General features: G+C 47.3%; 1 protein-coding gene and 1 long non-coding RNA gene across 5 annotated transcripts in view; both read left to right on the forward strand.

The window, feature by feature from the left end:
* The window catches only part of PRKCE (protein kinase C epsilon), a 543326-nt gene that overhangs the window by 269089 nt on the left and 251643 nt on the right, over window positions 1-22594 (forward strand). The window lies entirely within an intron of this gene.
* LOC123328458 lies at window positions 8160-20985 on the forward strand. The gene is made up of 3 exons (XR_006543289.1): window positions 8160-17018; window positions 17520-17621; window positions 18418-20985. It is a non-coding gene; the product is annotated as an uncharacterized LOC123328458 (long non-coding RNA).

The following is a 22594-nucleotide window of genomic DNA, read 5'->3' on the forward strand; positions in this document are numbered from 1 at the left end:
CTGAAAGCCACGCAAGGCCGGGCCTTCATTGGGCCCTGCATCATGGCCCTGCAGGCTCTTCCTAAGACACAGATGGGATGACCAGGGCTCCCGAGGAAGCCCCCACTGGTGCTGGGATGAACAGAAGGAGACAGGCAGGTAGGGTGGAGGCAAGGGGGTAAACCTTTCAGCTGTGATACAAAAGCACCAACCTGTTCCCAAGGGTGTGTGAGGCCTGGCTCTTGTGGTCCCTGTTTACACAGCCTGACCTGCACTGCTGACCCAGCTCTGTTCTTGGGACATGCAGGCCACAGAGTGAAATGCAGTTCCCACAATGGGAAGGAGTTCCCTTTACGGTCTTTTTGTCTAAGAGGCTCAGTGTTGGAAGGCTGTGTTTGTGAACAGTGTGATGCTCAAGTGTGCATGTACCTATGGGTGTGTTTGTGGAGAGGGAGGGCTGCTTTCACTGAAGCAATTCAGCCTTCCTTCCCCACCCACACATCCATGGTATGGTACATGACATGGTTTCCTGGAACATGCTGGAATCTAATATAAATTCTCCTTGTAATGAGCTGGGCTAAAGAGGAACCAGAGATCAAATTGCCAACATTTCGTTGGATCATAGAAAAAGCAAGGAATTCCAGAAAAACATCTACTTCTGCTTCATTGACTAGGCTAAAACCTTTGACTGTGTGGATCACAATGAACTGGAAAATTCTTAAAAAGATAGGAATACCAGACCACCTTACTTGCCTCCTGAGAAACCTGTTTGCAGGTTAAGAAGCAACAATTAGAATGGGACATGAAACATAGGACTGGATCAAAATTGGGAAAGGAATACATAAAGACTGTATATTGTCACCCTGCTTACTTAACTTTGGAGAAGGAAATGGCAACCCACTCCAGTAATCTTGCCTGGAAAATTCCATGGACAGAGAAGCCTGGCAGGTTACAGTCCATGGGGTTGCAAAGAGTCAGGCGTGACTGAGCAATTATCACTTATTTAACTTATATGCAGAGTACATCATGCAGAATGCCAGGCTGGATGAAGCACAAGCTGGAATCAAGGTTGCCGGGAGAAATATCAATAACCTCAGATATGCAGACGACACCACCCTTATGGCAGAAAATGAAGAGGAACTAAAGAGCCTCTTGATGAAGGTGAAAGAGGAGAGTGAAAAAGCTGGCTTAAAACTCGACATTCAAAAAACAAAGATCATGGCATCTGGTCTCATCACTTCATGGCAAATGGGTGGGGAAACAACAGAAACAGTGAGAGACTTTATTTCTTGGGCTCCAAAATCACTGCAGATGGTGACTGCAGCCATGAAATTAAAAGACACTTGTTCCTTGGAAGAAAAGCTATGACAAACCTAGACAACATATTAAAAAGCAGAGACATTACTTTGCCTACAAAGGTCTGTATAGTCGAAATTATGGCTTTTCCAATAGTCATGTGCGGACGTGAGAGTTGGACCATAAAGAAGGCTGAACATCAAAGAATTGATGCTTTCAAACTGTGGTGTTGGAGAAGACTCTTGAGAGTCCCTTGGACTGCAAGGAGATTAGACCAGTCAATCCTAAAAGAAATCAGTCCTGAATATTCGTTGGAAGGACTGATGCTGAAGTTGAAACTCCAATACTTTGGCCACCTGATGCGAAGAACTGACTCATTGGAAAAGACCCTGATGCTGGGAAATATTAAAGGCAGGAGGAGAAGGGGACAACAGAGGTTGGATGGCCTCACCTACTCGATGGACATGAGTTTGAGCAAGCTCTGGGAGATGGTGAAGGACAGGGAATCCTGGCGTGCTGCAGTCCATGTGGTCACAGTCCATGTGGTCACAGAGTCAGACACAAATGACTAAACAACAAAAGCTGGTCACTAAGTCCAAGTTGAAGAGTCTTGAACTCCTGGTCTGTTGAGCATCCTTCCTGCTCATTTGGGCCACTGCTGAGCATAGAAATGCCGAGTCTGGGGTTCTAGTGCTGTTCAACAGACATAGCCTGGGCCAGGTCACTGCCAAGTTTTGGAGAACAGGTTTTTGGAGGCAGGAAGTCGCAGGTATTTAGGTTAATTAAACCCTTACAGCTCTCCAGCTGGAGAACTGCTCTGAGATACTCTGGAGATTTGCAATTGTGCATTTACTAAAGCAAAGCCTAAACACACCCAAAATTAAAACAAGTTGAGCCTCTTCTCCCTGTGGTGCAGTGCTCGGCCTGGCACAGTTTAATTTGGGTCGGGGGAAGGTTAACGTTTCCTGTATTCCCTCTGAATATCTGTCATCTGATTCTGAGCACAGGCCTGGCTGGTGTGATCCTGGGTCATTCCTGGTTATGTGTGGGGCAGTTTCCTCTGACTCTGCACGGTGCTGCATCCCTCCACATGTTCTCCAGTTAAGGGGCAGTGGGAGCAGAGGCTGTGATCTGTTGCTTTTGGCCCTCCACCTTCTCTCTGGTGGGAGCTCTGGGTATCTGTGTTCCAACAGTTTCTGAGATTCCTGACTGAGTGAGCAAGGCCTGCTGAGACTGGGGCAGGGGGGCAGCACTGTTGGAGATTGGTCCCATCCACCGGACTCCAACTTGGCTGAGCCAATGTTTGGCAGGGGGTCTGCCCGCAAGGAAAATTTACTTTCTTCTGGAGAGATTTTTTCTCTCCTCCTTTGTGCCTGTCAGAGTATCTTTCCTTTTGTGTGACAGATACTCATGTTGGCAGCAGGCAGCTGAGGCAGAGATCCATCTCTTTAGTAATCTTCTGAAGGTTTTGAACATTCATAGAAGTTTGCAGACATGTTGGGTGTGGGGCATATGCTTAGTTGCCACTGGGTTTAGTGTTAGGTAAGGCAATGGCACCCCACTCCAGTACTCCTGCCTAGAAAATCCCATGGATGGAGGAGCCTGGTGGGCTGCAGTTCACGGGGTCGCTAAAAGTCAGACACAACTGAGCGACTTCACTTTCACTTTTCACTTTCATGCATTGGAGAAGGAAATGGCAGCCCACTCCAGTGTTCTTGCCTGGAGAATCCCAGGGTCGGGGGAGCCTGGTGGGCTGCTGTCCATGGGGTCGCACAGAGTCGGACACGACTGAAGCGACTTAGCAGCAGCAGCAGTAGTGATTATAGGCAGAGAAGGCAATGGAACCCCACTCCAGTACTCTTGCCTGGAAAATCCCATGGACAGAGGAGCCTGGTGGGCTGCTGTCTATGGGGTCGCACAGAGTCGGACATGACTGAGCGACTTCACTTTCACTTTCTTTCTGCCTGCAAAGCAGCACTGGGCTCTTACTCATCAGTCCAGGCCCAGAGGTCCTGGCTGGGGCCCTGGGTGAATAAGGGGTACAGATGGCATCCTTCTCACAGCCCCTGCAGGCACTGCTGTGGGTGGTGCCCCTGGTGGGCTCCAGAACAAGGGAGGGGAGGGTTAAGTGTGGTGAAGAGGGGAGAAAGAGGGTCAGCAGGGTCTGAAGAGCAAAGGTTAAAATCCTTGAAATGATTGGATCAGCAATGGAGGAGAGAGCCTGGAAGAGAGGAAAATTGAGTCTTAAATATCATGGAGCATCTGACTGGGAGTGAGTGAATGGGTTTTAAGTGCACTGGCAGTTGGCAAAGGGAGAAATCAATTGGCCCCTTGTTGAGCGACTTTCAGAAATTAGAGGCAGGCCAATTGGATATTGAGGAAATATTTGAAGGGACTGGATGATGTTTGGGTTTGGAGGCTAAGAATGTCTTTGAGGCCCTTCTGTGTTTTCTGAAGAGCTTCAGGGGCTACTCTCCTGCAGAATTAGGAAAGAATTGGACTAGACTGGGTTTATCCCTGGCGGGAAGGTAGCCACATTAGAACGCATTCCCCTGAGGGCTTCCCCAATTGTCTTGCTAGGTGTTTTCCTGCTGTGGAGGTGGCCCTCGAGGGTGTGGCTGACTTGTCACGCACACATCTCCTGTTTTCCTCCATAGTTAGTCTGCAAGACCTTGATTGCCCCACGGACTGTTCTATCCTGAAGAAAGAGGAATAGCCTAGAGCAAGTGGGAGGCTTGGTTCCAAGGCCCAGAGCTGCCCTGGGCCTCCTCTCCCAAGCCAAGCAGAGCAGATCTGAGCCTGCTCTTGTCCCAGCATCCCTTTTGCACTTCCCCACATGGGTGACCGTCAACAAACTCCTTGCCTCTCTGGGTCCCTGTGCCTTGTCCTAAACTGGACGCACCAGCAGTATATGCTTCTAGCCTTGTGCCAGTTGGGTGGGTTAGGATTTATAAAGTGCTGAGATCAGTGCCTGGGGTCTATATTAGTAAAGAAAACCTTGTCCAGAATGATCTCTCATGTCACTCCGTTTTTCCCTTATAATTCTGTTTCATGTTCTCAACCCTCTAAGTGAGAAGGGTAATTATAATCTTATTTGGGAGATAGGAAAAGCACAGGGAGACTTTGGGTACATTTTCTGAGTGCAGCTGGTTGGTTAATGGATGGAAAAACCAAGAACTCAAGAACTTGGTTCAGAAGGGGAAAGAATTGCATTGAAGTTGAGTGGCCCTGACTATCTCTCCGTGTCCCTTCAGTTTCCCCTCCACTTTCCAGTCGTGTCCTTGGCCACAGGGGCCTGCTTCCCAGACACAGGATGAAGATGGTAAAGCAAATCCTAGGCATTGGGAAGAAACCAGTCCTGAGGAGGCAGCCAGGCCCCGGGCTGTGGGAGCAGGCTGGCAGGCTGGCTGCTGTGCAGCCTGTGGGGAGGAGGACTGGGGAGGGCTCAAGGGTCTCGGCTTGAAGGCTCAGAGTGCAGTCTGCTTCTGAGTGCTAAGGAAGTGTAACCGGAAGTGGCCACTCCAGCCATTCAGTGCCCTTTGGACAAAGGCCTAGCAACTGGAAAGGCGCATTTCCCACAGCGCCAAAGGGGCTGACCCGCAGGTTGGCCTGCATGGAGAGAAGGAGAGAGCTGTCCTCTGAAGGGGCTTGTCCAGCCTGTTGGCTTCTTGCTGAAAACTGATATGGTCTGCATGGGGATCCTACTCCTTACCAGACAATGCGGGGCCTCATCAGGATTAAGGCAGGTGGAAGCAGTTCACCAGATACCCCGCTAGGGAGCCTCACCCTTGTCACCACCACCCCACTCCCTGGCTCGTGGGTTACCAGAACAGCACTTCCTCAAATGCTAAGTGCACAAAAGTAACCTGGGCATCGCAGACCAATGCAGATTCTGACTCAGTGGGGTCAGGGCATGACTGCGATTCCGTGTGTCTATTCAGCGGCCAGTCTTGCTGAGGCTGCTATTCAGGGACCCTGTGTGAGAAGTGAGGATCTAGAAGGCATGCTGCTGGGCCTGGATGTCTTTCCCGTTGAGAGCACTGTGCCCAGGCTCTATTTTCCTTCTCACGCTCACAGGTTTCTCAGCACCAGCCAGATGGGAGCAAGCCTGAGGGAGGCTAATGAGGTCCCACCTGGGCAAAGTGGAGGACCTCCCTGAGCGAGCGTTGCTCTGCTTTCCCCGTGAGGAATGAACTATCCTCCAGGGTCAGCAAAACCCTGGAGAGAGGGGAGCAGGCAGGCTGTGGCTCCCTCCTCGTCCTCTGAGCCCTGCGGTCGTCTGTTCAGGCAGCTTTCTACTTAACACTCTGATTTCTGTGTCTAATCGATTGGCTCCTCTTTGTGCCCCGTGAAAATGCATGACTGAGTTTTGACCTTGAAGCCGGCAGGGCTTGCAGGCAGGCTTCTGTCTCTCACTGGCTCTTTGAACTTAGAAAAAGGTGAGGGAAGAAAAACAGCAAACTGCTTTGCCAAAAAATTGTTGTCATTAGTAATGCAACCTCTTTGTGTTAAGTCCTATAATTATTAATAACATAATAACACCACTCCCTTCCACTTGTAGATTATATTATGTTTTCAAGCGTGTTCACTGTCATTATGTTAGTTGATAGTCACACTGCCATTATGAGATGAAAGAAGATTATTGTCCCCAGGAACCTGAGGCTCACAGTGGCTTAGGAGCTTGCCGAAGGTCACGGTAGCAGTGGCTAACAGGACTGGGATGCGCTCACATCTTATTGGAGTGACATTGACAATTCCATAGACTTGCTGACGCTGTAGGTCATAATTTTGCCTCATACAAAACATTGTGATTCCATGTTAAGGAAGACTGTCAAGGTGTCATCCACCTGTAGCTGGGTGTTAACACTGTTCCTAAAATGATCCTAAAGTGCATAGCTGAGAAGGCTCTGAAGTTTAAAAAGTATTAAAATAGAAACTAGAGCAAATAAAATCAGCAAAAACAAATAAAACCCTAGGGAAATAAGCTAGAAAACATGTTTTAAATTATTCAACCTCTCCTTCCCTTCTCCTTTCTCTCGCTTTCTCTCTCTGTCTTCACACTCACACACGCACACACACGCGCGCGCTTAGCTTTCCTGGCAGGGTTAACCATCCACAGTGAAGCATTTAGAAAAACCACCCAGGTAGGTAGGAGTCAGTCGGTCGTGCAGTGCTTGTTGGAGTCATTCCTGGAATGTCCCCTCTGTATCACCATACCTGTGTCCTTCCTTCAGGCAGGTATTCCAAGCCACTGCCCGTGACAAGGCCAAACACGTGGACAACCACAACTTAATTTCCCCCAAACCTTCGTTAGGTCCTTATTCCTCCAGAGTTGCCATGGAGACAGCCTACTGCCTCCTCCCTCAAATAGAAGTGGAATCTCACTTCTGCTTCTGTGCAAGGTAGAAGCGATAGGGCAGCATTTCTGTCAACGACCCTTTCCAGTAAATTCCCCCCACCTGCCTCCACCCAGTCAAGTGCCCATGAATGTGTGAGCGGGGCACCCAAACTCATGCTGAAGGGCACTTGAAAAATAAAACGCCCGAGATTAATCACTTCTAAGTTCCATGTATAGTTAATGATTCTAGGAATGCCACTGCTAAGTTGCTCTTTTTAATAAAATGTAGCCATGCACAACTGGAACCTCCCCACAAAGTAGTCTCTGAAGGCTGTTGTCATCATGGACTGGTTGTTCTGGAGTCTCGGGGGCTGTGTGCTTAGTCCTGGTCTGGGAACAACTGGGAAGTGGAAGGAGGTGGCAGTGAGGAATCTGGAGAGCACGGAAGCAGGGGTCCCAGCGTGTCCTCAGGTCCTAGCACTGCCTTGGGGTTCCGGTCACTGGGCGGGCAGGGACACAGGCTGCTGGGCACGGAGGTGGCTGCAGGTCAGATCTTAACTCTCCCACTTACCAGCTCAGGGTCTTTGGGGGAGTTTCTTAATATCTCAGAGCCCCAACTTCTTTCTCCTTCCTCAGGAAGGCAGTGATAAGCATCACATGACCCAGTGTGTGTTGAAGAGCCTAGCATAAAGCAGGTGCTCAGTGGATAGTAATTCAGTCCACTCCTCATCACTACCCCAACTAATGAGAATGGGCCAGGGTGGAGGAGCTGAGGAGGAACATCCTAAGGCTGGGCAAGAGCAAAGTCAGTACTTGGGGGTCAGAGCTGTGAGTGTGGACGGGGCAGTGAGCAGATGCTGGACAGAGCCCCGAGCTGCATGCCCAGCACAGCAGCGGGCCATGTGGGGAGTGTAAACTGAAGGCAGCTTATTGAGGGTCACGCTGTGAAGGGAAATGAAGGTTAGGGATGGAGACTAAGGCAAGAAGTGATGTCACAAAATGAAAAAAAACTGAAACTGCTCTTCACAGGTGAAGATTCTCTGGGTTGGAGAGCTGGGCTGACGACTGTAGGCTGCTCACATCTGTGTGCCATGGCTCAGACTTAAGGAAAGGCTTGCATCTTCCACCTCAGTGTCCCAAGAGATATTGACCACTGGCATTTTCAGCCTAAAGGAGTTTTTCTTTATGAATTTCCTTGGACTGGAATCCAAGGAAAATGCTTCTCAATCAATGTGAAGAAGGCATGGGTCATTTTAAAACTGTCACGTGAGTGTATGTTCCTCGGTTCTTTGTCTCCTCACAACAAAGATTTGGAGCGATGGACATTAAAGCCCTCGGCGCATCACAGCTCTTGGGTCTTGGACAAACCGTGCTACAGCTCTTAGGCAAATCAGTGTTACAGCTCTATTTTATTTAGAAGATAGCAGGAGAGTGAGAGAGAAAAGAGCACACGCACGTGGGAGAGAGAGTCCATGAGAGAGCACTTTGGCTCCTCCTTTTATGTTTTTTTCCTCCACCTGGGCCTGCCCTATGCAAATTGGGCTTAGCCAGGAGTGCTGTTTGTTCTGCCTGAAGTCTTCACTCTGGTCCTTGGACCTTCCTTTGACCTTCCTTGTCTTTTAGCCACCGCCATTTTGGACTCCTTTTCCCTATTCTACCTACCTAACAAAACCAAGTAAGCAAAAGCTGCCTTTTCCCCATAAACACCATCTCCAGCCCCCTACTAGTCAACCTTCCCCAACATTTCTCAGACAATGACTGCTTGAGAAAAGGAACTGTAGAGTGGCCGATGCCTGTCCATATGCACCATGTTGTGTGCCAGGAGTGTGGACATCTCTCAGGATGATGGGTCAGCAGATCCCAAATGTGGCCTGAGGGACTGGGACTCTCCGTGTCTAGGAGGCCATGCCCCTGTGCTGCACATGGTCTCATTTCCTCTAAACCCTGGAGACCTGAAGAGAAGTTGCTTTGCAGGAGTATTCTTTGCAAGCTCTGCCTGGAGGCAAAGAATGGATTAATGAGATGACCACTTAGAGCCTCTGTCAGCCTGTTTCCTGAGACTTCAGAAATCCTCCAGGCGGAAGGATGACTGAAACAACGAGGTGCAGTAGTTACAGATGAGAGTGTTGACAGACTGGAGAAAAGTAGAGAATTTCTGGTTTGCCAGGCAGCCAGGAGAGTGCTGCCCGAACCTTTCGGTAACTGAGTTTAAGGGCGTGAGTGTGTGTGGGGGGCTTTCTCTCTGCACCAGACAGAGCTTCCGGGGGAGAGGGAGGTCCACATACTGGTCGTTGTGGTTTACTTGCGCAGTCGCTTAGTTGCGTCCAACTCTTTTGTGACCCCGTGGACTGTAGCCCTCCAGGCTTATTTGTCCATGGGATTTTCCAGGCAAGATACTGGAAGGGATTGCCATTTCCTTCTCCAGGGGATCTTCCTGACCCAGGAATCCTGAACTCTGTGTGTCTTGCATTGCAGGCTAAGCCACCTGGGAAGTCCCACATATTGGTCACAGTATTAGAATAATAGTAGTAACAAAACCTTGCATTTTCCAAAGTACTTTTGTATTGTTGGATATTTACAGTACTCTGAAAGATAGGGAGGGTGTGATCCTGGATCAGAGAGCAGATGACAGGTCAGTGTCCTGCCGGGAGCCATACAACTAGTTCCTGACAGATGGAGGGCCTGTAATCCATGCCTCCTCAGTTTCAGGGCAATGATACTTCCTTCTGAGTGAGCTCCAGGTGGTGGAGGAGAAGGGAGAAATAGGGAAGATGTCACACAGGGCCACCACCCTGGACCTGCTCTGCTTCAGCTGTGTGGGGGAGGGGCTCTGCCTTAGGAGTGTAGACGGTGTCTGGTGGACAGGTGCCACATGCTGCAGGACCCTGGCTTCAAAGGTTGAGTCTAAGCCATTGTAGGGAGAAGGTGTGTGAAGCTCCTGGGAGTAGGGATAATTCAAGAGGCCGAGGGCAGCCTCTCTGGGGCAGAGGCGTTGCGAGCAGCACAGAGTGGCCTCAGAAATGTAGCTTAGAGGAATCTCTTGGCAGAAATCACCACTTGAGCATCCAGGATCCCTTCTTGGCCCCTGGCTTCAGCCAGATAGAACTTGAAGGCTTCTAACACAGAGTAGATTTCAAAGGAAAAGCTTTGAAGGGAAAAGAGTCTGTGAGAGGAAAGGTTTGGAAATGACAGAATAGGGTTTGGAAATGACAGAATAGGCTGACTTCGCTGAGGAATCTGGAAAGGACCCCTACGGACGTCTGCGGTCTGCTTCCCGGAAGCCTTCTGGGGGTCACCAGTCAACCCGTGCCAGAGCCCAGAATGAGTGTCCTGATGAAATTCAAGCCCACATTTCACTGGGCCACACTGGGGATACAGCAGTGACATGATGGCATTGTTGAAATGGACAGGATTGGTGTTTAGGAGCCGCTTACCTCAATGAGACAGCTAGATATGTATCTTCAACATAGTTGTCTTGTCTGCCCCCAGATGCAGGCAGAAGAAGTAAAACAGAGCCTGTGAACACACTGTGTAAGTGAAGTCCAGTCAGAAACCAACAGGGGTGCTGCTGAGATGGAATTCCTTTCATTCAATGAGGCGAAGGTCTTGGCTCCTGCTCCAGACTCAGTAGAATATTGGAGTTCCGGTGTTCCCAGGATAAAGTGATTCTTGTTGAGAGCTGCTTATAGTCTTTGAGGACCAGCCTACTCTCACCAGTCCCAGCTTTCAGGACTTGTGGCTGAAAGACCTACTTCAGCATCAGTATTTTTTTTCTATCTACCTATCCATTTCCTCACTCATTCACCCACTCACTCGACAGCTCAAATGTATTGAGTGAGCACAGCCCGACTTCTAGGGGTATAACCTGCAGGCATTACCCCTGCCATCCAGGTGTTCTGTGTATAGTCAAGGAGAGGAACCAGATGTGTAAAGGTTATAGTGTCATTCAGCATGTATCTCTCATCCATGATGGTTCCAGGACTTTCCTCATAATGCCAGCCAGCCAAAACTTGAGTATCTATCCCTCAAGTCCTAGAAAAACAAGGATTTCTCCCCTTGCCCCACTTTTTGGGGGGGGGTGCAGAATTTGTGGAGATTTAATTTGCAGCCTACGAACTTAATGGAAGTACTTTTCTTCTTGAGTGGAAACTATTAACAATGCCAAGAGCTGTTAGTGGACGCAGTTTTCTCTGCACGTGTAGCAAAGTGTAATTCACATTCTGGTTCCTGAAATAACTTATTGGTGACTTAAATTACAGATATGCATATTGCATCATGCTCGGTGCTATAAGGACATTAAGGTATTTGCTACATAATGTTAGGGAGATAATACATTCATATGTGAATTCAAAAAATAATGGTGCTAGCCCAGTGGAGGGTAAGTACCCGAGTGCCTAGACTGGCTAATAAGATGAGTGGATGGTAGAGCCTGGAGCTACCTATGGGAACACAGGAGGAAGTGACAAGTTCTGTCTGGACACATGGAGTTGGATATGTCTTGGAGACATTGTAATCAGAGGGCTAGGGGCTCTCTGAATCTGGGGCTGGGAGGAGTGCTCCAGGCTGTAGATCTTGATTTGGGGATTAGCATTTGGAGGATGCAATGCCATGGTGGTCATGGAAGAATGTGTAGAAAGCATCCAACAGAAAGCCAAGGACAGGGACCTGAAGAAACCCCAAATGCATGAAATGGACAGAGGGAGACTGATCAGAGGAGTGAGTGTGAGATGGTAGAATGAGGTGGGGGCTGGTCCCCAAACCAAAGAGCATTTCGAGAACAGAGAGGGTTGTTAACAGTTTTATGTATTCAAGAGTGATCAAAGTGAACAGTGGTTGTTGGATCCTTGGGGAGAACAGTCTCAAGAGGAAGTCAAGGGCAGAGGTCAGAGTGCACTAGAAAAGAGGGTCAGTGGAGGAGTGGAAAGTGCAGGGAGATCCTACTTTCAGGACTGTAAGGGCGGCAGAGAGCATGGGTGAGAGCTTTCACTATCCCCCCAGCCTCAGCCCAAAGGTGGGGGTTGTTATTTTCTGTTTACAGAGGAGACTGAGTTCAAAGAAGTAAAATAACTTGCCCTTTTCTACATTACTATTATAAACAGAAACCGCCCCCCTCCGCCCCAATAAAAGTTATTATTTAAAAATGTTTCCAAAACATTTGCAGGAAAGAAAGTGGCAGGGTAGGGATGCAGATCCTAATATACCTGACTCCAAAATCAAGGTCTTTGCTAGTCAAAGTGGTGGTTCAGGGGCCAGTAACATGGGCATCACCTGGGACCTAGTTAGAAATGCAGATTCTCAGATTGCACCCAGACCAACTCAGACTCTGCATCTTAACAAGATCCAGGTGCTACACATGCACATGTGAGAAGCATCACTAGGGCTTTCTGCTATACCATGTTTAGTAATCTAGGTAAGGAGGATCCATGAAAGCAAGTTGACATAAAAGCAAAGAAATGGGTGGGAGAGACATGCAACTCCCATCTTTCCCTGTAGTGGCACAAGACATCTGCATGTCCTTAGGTGAGCTCAAGCATTCATCTTCACCATGAAGGGTAGCCACTGGCCGGTAAGGCCTTCCATTGAGCCTGGGAGGGGCCTCCTTCACCATAGGATGATAGAGCACATTGGACTCTGGGCAAGCTTTGCTACATTTTTAATTAACAGCCATTTTCTTCGCATAATTCAAATGCAAAGGAAGAAAACATCTTTTCAGTCACTAACATAATTAAGCTGCATAGATTAGCTTGATCTTTGCTGCTTCTCCAAAGCTCTGCAAGGGAAGATAACTCATGTACATGGAGATTTGCTCAGATGTTTTTGCTTCTCGAGGATTCGGTAACTGCCTACCTGTGATGTTTTTTAATTACAGTAACCACCTCTTTGACTACTTGTTTTTGAATGAGTGCTGCCTTCAAGGTTCTCTTTGGTCCCTCCTCATCTGTACCTAAAACAACCAGACCACATGCCAAATGCCAAGAGAATCTAAACCCATGTTTTCTTCTTTCTGTGGGCACACTTTCTTTTTCTCACCTTTGCTTTCTGTTTCTTGAAAGTTATATAGAGTTTTCTTGAGTTGATCATAAAATGAATTAGGTGAATCTTAACCCACATTTTACAAAAATATACAAAATGAAATAGAAAATATCAAAGTGCCTCATGTGTAATAGGGGCAACAATTGTTTGTGAAACTTCTGTTTTCGTTATGTAAATGTGCATATCCCCAGTTTCTGTGCAAAGATGATTTCCATACTGTGAGTTATGGTTGAAAGGTATGAGAGCCACTGATCCATTTCAGTGGTTCCCTATTTAGAGAATCACTGAAACATAGAATGTTTTTTAAATTACCCGTTTCCAGGCCTGTTTCCACCCATTGGTTTCAGGAATCTGTATTTGAAAGCATTTTTAGAAATTGCAACCATCAACAATATTTTAGATCTGCTGGCCTGGTTCAAACTCCCACCCCAAGGAGGATTCCCATTAATATTATTTCTGCAGGTGACTCCCAAACCTCTGGGTGCCAGTACTCTCTCCCTTTTCACACCAATCATATGTATGAGGGTCTCCGTTTGGGAGCACACCTCCCCACAGAATAGCACGCAGCCCAGGCCTTGTGGGACTCGGCTTCTCATAAGAAGCGTCTCCTGGAAGCGGACCCAGAGCCTGCTTGTGCACAGCCTTCACCCTTGCCGGCTCTGGTCACTCCCCTGGAGCTCTACAGAGCACATCTGACAGCCCTTGAGAGACGAAAGAGCAGCTTTTATTTTCTTCTACAGCTTCTTTCTCTCAAACGAAGCGGTTCTAGGGTCTTAAAGCGTCCTTTGTGGGTTATGGTGGCAACTCTGTCCCTCATCCAGCTTTAGTATCTCTGAACTACTCTTTTGTTGAAAGGAGAACACAGTTCACTGAACACAGTGTAAACAGCGCTGTGAGCCAGGAGTTCCACTGCTCTTAGAACCAGTGACATGACCCTGGGCAAGCCATCTCGTCTCTCCAGTCCTGGGTTTCTTGCTTGTCTAGTGAGGCTGCTTGATTAAATGACCCACTTTCTAAAGTTCTGGTTTTAGCCTGCACTGGGAAGAACTGGGAGGAGAGCATGTGGCTCTCAACAACAAATATGATGCTCATTTCACATTGAAGTTGACGAGCCATAATCTGATTAGAAATCTTTTGAGAGTCCGTACAGTCTCTCATTGATGCTGAATGAATTGTGTGTTGCTTTTATTGGCTTGGCATATATGGAAAGGAATGAATACCATACATTTCTCTCCAGAAGCACCCAGCTCTTGGGGATTATACATGTATACCCAACAGAGAACCCTTTCTTGGGCTTCCTGCCTCAAATTTCTATTTTCCCTTATTATCAGCCCCTGAAAAAGTATCCTTTTGCTAGAATTTGCCATAATGTGCTTTAGACTGAAGAGATTATTGTCTTTCCCTTGCCCCAAAGTTTTGGGCAAAATAATTTAAAGTACCGGAGGAGTTGGGCTGCTTGTCCTTTCAGCCTAGTGAGAGTCTTCATTTTTTTGTTTTGTTTTGTTTTAAAAATAATTATATTAAAAAAAAAAATGTCCAGCCAGAGCATCTGTTGTTGTTGGCCTCTAAGCACATCTTAGGGATCCATGGCATGAATTTGCAAGAAGGAAGGTTTTAAATATTAATAAGACTGGGAATTGGCTCTTTTGTATGAGCATTTTAGAATTCACTAAAGCACCAGTGAACCCTGAAAAACTTGGCTGCTTGTCATTAGAGAGTGAGGTTCCCAGGGGGCCTTTCTAGGAGCAAGTACTTGCCACCTGAAGAGTGAACAAAGGACAAATGAAAGGCATTTGAGCCTCTTAGGGATGGATATAGACTTTCAAGCCTCCCTGAAGTTTTACCAAACCCATATAATCTTTTCTGAGTTTGCAGATTAGCAAGTGGTGGCTTTGTTTTGATGTGACTCAGTTATGTCTAACCTTGGTCTCAATAGGAAGTGGCAAGAGATATGAGTGGACTACAGAAATCTGCGAGCACCCAGAGGGAATGGCCACCACACCCCACCCGCCATGGTAACTTCTATAGCATCTAAACCCCCTTAAAACAGAATTGTCATCAGCTAGGAAGAAGCAGGGACAATTTCTGAATTTGTCTGAGGGAGCTTACCACTTACAGTGAAGAGGGTAGAATTTGGAAGGCCTAGTTCTGGGACTTATGTGAGAGGACATGGTTATGTTGAGAAGAAGCTCTACGGATGCCAAGGACCAACGTGGGATCAGGTGGTTTTTGTGTTGGTCTTGGCTATCGATACTTATTTTTTCTTTAAAGTTGTCTAGGGTGTAGAGTTCTTAGGACAAGAGAGAGCAATAGATTCCTTTGTATTGAAGAAATTTCCTACTTTAGAAAGGTAAGTCTGGAGGAATATTGTTTTGTTTGGGCAATTTTCACACCGTATCACACTGAGGATTTTTTTAGCCAAATAGAGAATCTTAGATGCTCTATTCTTTTAAAGAAGCATAATATCCAAACACAGTAAAGCCTCATTAAAAACTGTCTGTTATTCATAAATTGACTTAATATTACAGAAAAATTTCACATGCTAGATGTAAAAGGGGTAGGTGGTGCATTTCCTTCTCTATCATGAGTGGAAAGTTTCTGAGGGCTTTAGATTTATCTCTGAATGTCTAGTCTCTAACAGGGCTTTACTCTTAACTTTTTCAAAATTATAACTCATTTATTTTTAGTTAAACTTTGATCTTTGTATCAGTGATTATCAACAACACTTTTGAGGTTAAGTCTCTACTATTCAACTAACATTTTTCAAGGACTGTGGAAGAAAATATGACCAGAATCGAGAAGCACTGAGACTTGTTTAAGGGTCAAGGTCAAGGTAACTGTTATTGTTGATGTTATTAAGGCTTATGCTTGCAAAACTCAGACTTGGATGACAATCATAAAAGACCACGTAGGATTAAAGACCAGCAAAGGGCTCAGACAATAAATGCAATTGGAGGAGGGAAAAATCACATATAAATCATTTTAAGGTTTCTATAGTTCCTTTAAAACCAGATGATTCAAATTCAGCTCAAATCCCTGAAGCTTTCATGGCAATGTATAGTAAACCAATCTGTCCACCAGCTGGAAAGTCACGGCACTTGTAGGGATCATTTTCCATGGACCAGGCTTATTGCCAGCTCGAGTCTTTCGTGGTAGGCAGGGGAAACTGGGGGGAGAGGTGAGCATAGGAGGGTGGCAGGGGCTGAGGTTGACAAGTGGGGAGGAGAGGAGAAGCCAAGACCTCAGAGCCTGGCCACGAGCTCATCTGTGTTTTGCAGACTGTCATACAAAACATCTTGGAGGTTGGAAGTTTTCACAACTCATTTTACGGCTCAAGTTATGTTCCCTTTTCTTGTCAATCATTGTCTTCAAGGGGTTTCCCATTTAAATGAGAATATGGTGGGGGAGGCAGAGCTGAAAAGCTGAACAACAAGGCAAGATGTATGATATGAACACACACACACCCCCACCCCACCCACCAGAGGAAGTACTTCAGAATACATAGTGTTCTGTTTGGATGGTGGAGTTTTGAATAATCTTTCTTTCATTCCGGTTCAATTTGCCAGATTTTCTTTAATAATCTTGTATAGTGTTTATGATGAAAAGAATATTCAAGAGATGTCACAACAGATGAAAACAAACGCCAGGGGAGGTGACATGGACAGTGTGTGGACCAAGGATACTGGGAGGCAGCTGTGCGTGGGACGTGCAGGCTGGGCAGAAAGTGTGGAGGCCAGAGAGCAGAGCTGTTCCAGCGGCATGGAGGTGCCCACCCGGGCAGAACTGCAGGATATGGCAGTGCCCAGAGTGTCACAGTTGGGCTGGACAGACACCCAAAGAGCGTGTCGGAACAGTTAGGCCTGGAGCCAGCCCATTTTGGCTTGATAAGGCAGTTTATGTAAATCAAGGTTGTTACACGGAAACAGCTGGTTTCACTTTAGTTTAATGGAAAACAAGAGGACATCAAGGTGGGGAGACAAGAGGGGAGGTGGGTGGACAGAGAGAGGATGAGTTGGGCTCGTGGGATGAGGCGGTGCAGGCAGGCAGCCTGACCAGGGAGTGAAGGCAGGTGGACAGGTGTCAGCATCAGTTTAGCTGAGAGGACCAGGTTGGGGGCAGGCTGAGCCGGATCCTTCAGGCCTGGCTTGGCCTGAGAGATCCCCTTCCTTTCCAAAGCTCGTGATCTGCACATTACATGGCCATGGAGACCACAGGAAAGTCCGTGTTTGTGAAGGTGTTTGCCTCCGCCCTCCTGTCTCGCTTGATTTGATACTTTTCCACTGAAGTGTGTATGGATGCCCCATTTCTGGCTTAAAATGGGGGGCTCTTCCTCTGGGGAGCCCATGCCTCTCCTTCTGTCCCTGTTTCCTGGGTAAGCCGGCACCCAGGGGTGCTCAGTGAGGTCGGGTTCATGCTTTGGATAATGCTGGGAAAATCTGGGGTGGGCAAGGCCACCAGGAGACACAGGCCATAGAAGAGTAAGGAGGCAGCTCAAGAGAACGTAGGCTGTTGTCAGGAGCCACCTTTCTTTTTCCAAATCCAGGCCTTCTGAGACTAGTGTGGGGAGAAAAGCCCACAGTAAACAGCCTGTAGACATTTGTCTCAGTATGCGTGGGGGCCTTCTGACAAAGGAAAGCAGAGGAAATAAATGAGAGAACTTCTCCAAAAGAGGTAAACAAACACATGTGTGGAGTTCTCACTGCTCAGGCGAGCATAAGTGCTCCCAGTAGATGTGGAAAGGAGGCGAAGGGAGGACCCTGTGCAGTGGAAGAGGAAGGACTCAGACTCAGGACCTGGCTCTGTGCATCCTGACCCTGCTGGGTGCCAGGTGACCTCGGGCTGGCCGGTGCATCTCCTGTGTCTTTGTTTCCAGGTGCAGGCACAGTGGACCCAGCCAGTGCAGATACAACGCTGCCATGTTAATCTCCTGCAGCCCTGAGGCTGCCAGGACAAGAACTAGTAGTTCCCCTGGAAGGTAAGGACGCAGCTTTCCTCTTCAGTGGTCAAGCAGGACAGCGCAACTCACAGTCAAGGTTCCCTTTGACAAGAGAAAAACTTTGCTCCTGAGATTTCATGGAGGAGAGTGAAGCGACATTAGCTTGAGGCTAAACATTTAGAAGATGAGTATACACTAAGGCCTCAGCTTGAGACTTTCTAACTGTTTAATAATTAACCAAAGAGGGGAATGTAAAATGGTGCAGCTGTTTTGGAAAACATTCTCAAATGATTATACGTAGAGTCACCATGTGACCCAGCAGTTCCACTCCTAGGTATAATCCCAAGAGAAACGAGAATATACATTCACATAAAAACTTCTAATGTTTACAGTAACATTCTTCATAATAGTAAGAAAAGAAAAGAAAAACAACAGATTACTTAAATGTTCCAACAAGTGAGTAGAGAAATAAAATGTGAAATAGTCACCCAAGGGAATATTATGGAGCTGTAAAAAGGAATGAAGTATTGATACACACAACACCATGGATGAACCTTGAAAATAGTGTGTGTAAATAAAAGAAACCAGACGCAGAAGACCATATGTTACATGATTTTGCTCACATGGAATGTCCTGAGTAAGGAGGTCTATAGATACAGAAAGCAGACTGGTGGTTGCCTGGGCTAGAGGTGGGGAATGGGAGGGTTAAGGGGGAAATTGCCATGGTAGTCCTAGTGGACAGAACCCCTGGACCCATTGTGAGCAGCTGCATTCAGTTACCTCTGTGTGCTGATCAAATATCATCACTTTTCACACACCTCATTCTATAAAAAAGGAGGAGTTACAGACCACCACCAGGCTACAGCCCTTCTGTGAGACCTTTGAGGGGAGATCTAGGGTTGTCTTCATTCTGATATCTTCTCCTGGAGTGATGTCCACTGGCTTACAGAAAGCACTCGACATGTATTTATTGCCTGGGGAATGAGTTAATTTGCATATATAATAAAGGGAGCAGTTAACTGATGTCTGTATTGTTTTGATATTTGGTTTGGTAGTTGGCATAGAATTATCATAAAATATTTATCCATCTATGCCCTTACATGGAGGAAATGACTAAGATTCAAATGAGATTAGAGGTGGGCAGGTGCTCTGAGATCTTTAAAAGAAACTCTTTCTACATCGGGGACTTCTTCCTCTTTGGGACTTGATTTTCTTCAGGGTACCCCATGGTGTGAATGCGGTTGCTAATGAGCTGATGTTCCTTTGGGAGGTCAAACTGAAGATCTGGGGTGGAGATGGCATGAGTGTCTCTCTGTTGACATCAGTTTGAGGTTGTGTCTGATCCTGGGGGATTGCTGTGGCCTGAATAATAAAAATCCATGGAATTGCTTCAGGACACAGACCAGTTACGACCTACTGCAAAGCTGCTGTCCCTGAGGAACCCTCGCAGCAGTGTGAATTGCTTTTCCTGTACTTTGCATTGTCCAGCTTTCAGGCTGGAGGTGAGTAGACTGGGCAATAAGAGAAAGAGTCTCATCTGTCAGTTCCCTTGCCCTGCAGCTTCTCTGCACCTGCTTACTGCTTTGTGTTGTTTGATATATTGACCTCTCTCTCTACCCAGTATAGCTCCTTCCTAGGGTAGCTGTATTAATATACTGGCCCCATGGAATGGCAAAAATTCCTCCAGACATACAGTTTTCTCATCTGATGTTCACAACAGCCCAGAGATAAGCAGGGCAAGTACAATTATCTCTCTTTTATGGCTGAGGCTTGTGAAGCACTTTATTTATTTATTTTTCCTGTTCTTGAGTTGGTTAGTGGTAGAACCGCTCACCAGCCCATATATCTAGGTCTGAAATTACCATATGCTCTCTGATCCTGGATTCTTATTTCCGTCCCTCAGAGCATCTGGTAGAGCTCAAGCTCCATAAAAACCTGTCAAATCATGATTTTAAGAATCCCTGTTAGCTTTCCTATTATATTTAGTGTGATTCAGTGGAAAAGAGCTGGGTCCCCAAATTCTTTGTATTGGCTGAGCTACTAGCTGACCATGAACCTTTCTGAAGCCAAGGCCCCTCAGACCCTTAAGGGGCATAGCATCTAGAGAGGAAAATAGGATGCTTCAGCCCCCCACCCCCAGGGGGTTAACTGCCCTCCCTGTACCTCATTTTTAATTGCCCCTCTTATGTCTGGACACCCTGCCACCAACCCCCTTCTCATCAACCATCTTCGTTAAACCCCTTCCTCCTGGTCTGCCCTCACCCCAAGCCCATGTGGCTGGTCTCTGCCTGACAGCTGGCTGCCCAGGGTGACTCCAGCTCATATCCGTGCTTCCCACCAGGCCACAGCCGCTCTTTAATAGAGACATGCAGGCTGATCCTCCTGCTTATGTCGCTAAGCAGCTGACTTTTGGTTGCCTGGAGATTATCATGGAGCCAAGACCGCACAGTGGAAATGTGTGTCTCATTCTGCGCTAGGATGTTCTTGGGCACCTAAGAAACACCAATCGTTTCTTTTGCAACTCTGATTTTACATTAAATCTCTGGAACTTTAGGCTACATCCTTCACATGTTAGTTATGAAAATAATAAGCACACAAAAGATCATGTTCTGATATCCCGGGTTTATAGGGATTGGCAATTCTTTAGGATGCTAGAGGTGGGAAAGTACCACACACCTTCTGTAAAGCAGGATAAAGAGAAGGAACATACCTTGAGCCTTTGTGCTTATAATAGAGGGGTGGGGGGGACGGTGTTTTTGAACTTTCCCCTTTATTTGTATGGGGAGCAATAATTGGAAGAGTAGGCCTTGCTGAGAGGAGACCATTTCAGAAAGTCCCTGGGGGAGAGACTTTGGCACTAAAGTTTTTTTAGGAAACGCAGAGATTATAGGTGCCTGGATCCCTGGACTGATGGTATGACACAGTTTACCTCTTCTTGAGTTTTTTTTCAGTGTTCAGATTCAGAGATAGGAGTGCTGGATGAATTGGGAGGATTTAACGTGTAGTGTTACTCTTGCCTGGGGTCACACAGAGTCGGACACTAGTGAAGTGATTTAGCAGCAGCAGCAGCAACCTGTAGTGTGTGCACGTGCCCAGAAAAGTGGCCAGGAGGAGCCACTGAGAGCCCTCCACCCCACCCCGGGCTTACAGCATGGCGTCTCTGGAGGTCTGGGGAGAAGATGCCATGGGGGACCAGGGGTCGGTAGGATCTATGACTCTGGCCTGCAATTAGTCATTTTTGACACTGTCCTTGGAGGTAGAGCAGCTGAAGCCCAGAGCCGCCTCCAGCTTTGTTTTGCTTTGAGCTGCACTGGGCCTTCATTGCTCCTGTGGCTTTTCTGTAGTTGTGACGAGCAGGGGCTACTCGTTGGTTGTGGTGCTCAGGCTTCTCACTGCAGTGGCTTCTCCTGTTGTGGAGCATGGGCTCCAGGCCTCATGGGCTTCAGTAGTTGTGGCACAAGGGCTTGGTTGCTCCTCGGCATGTGGAATCTTCCCAGACCAGGGATGGAACCCGTGTCTCCTGCATTGGCAGATGGATTCTTTACCACTGAGCCACCAGGGAAGCCCCCTCATCCAGTTTTCATCAACCAGCCAAGTGTGTTCTTCACCAGTGTGTATTCCCAGCCCCATTTCAGAATCAGTGGTAGATATACGAGCACAAGACACATGCTTTCCGCTCCCAGACCAGTTGAGAAGACATGTGAAATACCCTGTGATGGTGTACAGTTAAGCACTGACTTTTGTAGCATAGACTTTATGAGGTAGGAACACAGAGCAGGGAGCTCAACCTCAGGATTTGAGGGGCTCAGGAGGCTCCATGAGACATGGGAGCTGGCCACGAAGGATGGATTTGTATGATCAGAGGGAAGTGAGGGAGGAAATTCCAGGCAGGAGGAACCTGGTAAGCAAAGGTACAGTGGATGGAGTGAGCTTGGAATGAGGTAGGAATGTGTGGGAACTAGCTCACCTGAGCTGAATGTTCTCAGGGCAGTGGGAAGGGAGTTATTGGAAGCATCAAGAAGAGTAGCATGGATAAATTAATATGTAAACATGAGTTTGCTACGTCCTGGCTCCTTGGAGATGTTGAGGGGGGTGTGAACATTCCCTCCACAAGCCTTGATTCCCGATAAACAAAGGGACCCAACCCACTGGACCCCATTCTCCTTTCTCTCCTGGGACTTAAGTCTATAGAAACTTCCATGGAGCCTCTCCTTGTAGGTGGAAAAAGGCAGTGGAGTTGACTTTCATGCCTGGCCATTTAGTTGGTAAGTAATTGGTTTCTTGATCATTGTAGCAAAAGGAAAACAAATGTACGTCTGTTTGGGGAGAGCTAAAGCAAATATGTCCACTGCCAGAAGAAAGAGTTCCTCATGCCAAATTTGAGGCTTTCTTCACCAGACCAATTGTTTTTGAATAGGAAGGACTGAAAGCAAGGGAGACATTAAGGAAACCGTGATTGCTGGGGTCAGTTGGAAGGAAGCATTCTTCCCTGTAATGGGTGTTCTATGGAGACAGAATGGCAGAGAGGCTGGGAGTGCAGCCTCCCACCCAGATTGGACTGGGCTGTGCCACTTCCCAGCATCAGGGGACCTTGGGCTGGTTGTTTAACTCACTAGGGAAAAATGCTAGTACTCACCGCAACCCCCTTCACAGAGTAGTTGTAATACAGGGTTGAACACACATACGGAGGGTTTGGAAGTGTGCTTGACAAATAGTATGCGCTCAAGTAAATGTTAGTTAGAAATGCCATTTTATTACTGACCTCAAACACAGCACTGAGAAAAGTGGGTGTTTCATCCTGTATCAGTTGCAGCAAAGAGTTCCACAGAAAGTGATTGATGGGAGATGGGAGGCTGAATGCAGAGCATGGACTGAGGGCAGACGTGGTGGACTGAGGGCAGACGTGGTGGACAGCATAGGCCAGGGACCAAAGCCAGGCCTGGCCTGGGCTGTGCATAAACCAGCAGAGCCCTGGATGCCTCAGCCAGCTGGGGTGTAGACAGCTGTGAGCA

The sequence above is a fragment of the Bubalus bubalis genome, chromosome 12 (assembly GCF_019923935.1).
Source record: "Bubalus bubalis isolate 160015118507 breed Murrah chromosome 12, NDDB_SH_1, whole genome shotgun sequence".
NCBI lineage: Eukaryota > Metazoa > Chordata > Mammalia > Artiodactyla > Bovidae > Bubalus > Bubalus bubalis.